Source organism: Octopus bimaculoides, chromosome 15 (genome assembly GCF_001194135.2).
Source record: "Octopus bimaculoides isolate UCB-OBI-ISO-001 chromosome 15, ASM119413v2, whole genome shotgun sequence".
Lineage (NCBI taxonomy): Eukaryota > Metazoa > Mollusca > Cephalopoda > Octopoda > Octopodidae > Octopus > Octopus bimaculoides.
In genome coordinates, this window is record NC_068995.1 from 14,212,730 (window position 1) to 14,215,171 (window position 2,442).

Sequence of the window (2,442 nt, forward strand, 5' to 3'; positions counted from 1 at the left end):
TATATATATATATATATATGCATGTATGTATACGACGGGCTTCTTTCAGTTTCCGTCTACCAAATCTACTCATAAGGCTTTGGTCAACTTGAGGATGCAGTAGAAAACACTTACCCAAGGTGCCACGCAGTGTAAATGAACCCTACACCATGCAGTTGGGAAGAAACCTTCTTACCACACACCTATAGACAGACAGGCAGATAGACATACAGGCAGATACAGGCAGGCAGATAGACAGACAGACGGACGGACAGACAGGCAAGCAGACAGACAGACAGACTGACAGACAGGCAGACAGACAAACAGATAGATAGATGGATGGATGGATGGATGGATGGATAGGTGGATGGATGGATAGACAAGCAGACAGACAGGTATAGACAGATAGATATTATATATACGTGTATATATATGCATATGTATATACATGTATGTGTATATACATGTATATACCTCAACATATATGTATGTGTGAGTGTGTGTATGTGTGTGTGTATATATATATATATATATATATATGCTTATGTATAGGCAAACTATATATACAGATTTACATATAATTGTCACTGACACGTATCAAGGTCACGTGGCAAGTGAAGACTTGTTTTGAGCCAAAATTTAATGTTAAAGAATTTTGTGTTAAAGAATTTTGGGTGCAGTCAGATATTTTCACGCATGACTGTATTCGTGTACGCGTGGGTGTACGAGTGTATGTGTTTGAGTGTGTGAATGCGTGAACATTGACCAATGATATATAATTACGCACGTACACACTCGTGCGCGCACACAGATGTATTTCTACACATACATACATACACTAACATTTACGCAAATGCACATATAGTAGACACATACATGCGCATATACAGAGGAACAAAATGTTCTCCGTTGTGTACAGAATTAATAAATGAATGCAGGTACATCATCGATTTTCCGCTATATTTAGTTTCAAAGCCTTGACGGAATAACCGTTTTGCCAGACCATCCGTTATTTTGTCTCTTTGCTTCTTAATCTAATAAACAGTCGATGAACCAATATCATATAGATATTACGCAGCTTATGTATCAAAACACTGCTGGCGGCGGCGGGGATCTATCTCCCCACTAGTAATATAAACAAAAGTGCATTTTGCACAACAAGCCAATATGAAAGTTTCTTTGGTGGTATCTACTGCAGTATAGCTTGTTCTAACGGAACATCCACATTTAATTGGAGATAAATGTTACCTCTCGGTATTAATACTGCTTCTGTCGTTGATATACATTTTTTAACAAACTCACCAGTGTCTGTTCTGGCACTGTTTTTTCTACATATCGCTGACAGGAAAAGGGATTGAAGCTACCTCTAGCGGTTAAGAGTCCATCATTGACAAGACCAAGCAAGGTCAAAATCACATGCTGGAGGTAGAGGAGATTTATCTCCATGCTAGCAATATAAACAAGAATGTATTTTGAATCAAAAGCCAATATGAGTTTCTCTCGTGATATCTACCGCAGTATAGCTTCTTCTAACAGAACATCTACGTTTAAGTGGGGATAAATATTACTTCTCGGTATTAATATTACCTCTGTCGCTGATATATAAAGTCATTTCTTTCAAGTTCTACTCTATCGTGGAATGATATGGATTGGTGTTTGTATTTGACGCATCACTAACGGTCTCTGTTCTCTTACCTGTGGTAGCCATAGCTAGGGAAAACTTTTAACTAAATAAGCAGGGGATCTCTCGAGATTTTGGTATCGCCACTAACGAATACAGTATAAATGATGGATTTACATACACAGTACACATAAAGTCACCTGCGGTTGCGCAGTGGACTATACTGATGGCTACGGGAATTTCAATTACACCCTAGTAATTTATCTGGATTGAAGGTGTTACCAGACTCTTAATTGCCGGAAAATTGATGGTGGTCTATATTTAAGAAAGAAAAAAGAGATAGGTTTGACGAAAACAATGAAAATGAAATCTCTGAAATCTCGATTTCTCGAATTTTCGTAAAGGAGGAAATGTAATAATGGAGAAAATAGAAAGAAAAAAAGGGTTAAATACTGAAGTCAAGCGCTTTCTTTCCAGCTTAGGGGAATTTTCGTGACGTAGATTTTCCTTTTTCATGTCGTCATATTATTGTTTCTTAAAGTAGAGCTATTTAGTTTTGGTGAATTCTTTTTGTTTTATATAGTGGCTGTGTGATAAGTAGCTTGCTTACCAACCACATGGTTCTGGGTTCAGTCCCTACTATAGCCTCGGGCCGACCAAAGCCTTGTGAGTGGATTTGGTAGACGCAAACTGAAAGAAGCCCATCGTATATATGTATACATATATATGTATGTGTGTGTATGTGTTTGTGTGTCTGTGTTTGTCCCCCCAACATCGCTTGACAACCGATGTTGGTGTGTTTACGTCCCCGTAACCTAGCGGTTCGGCAAAAGAGACCGATA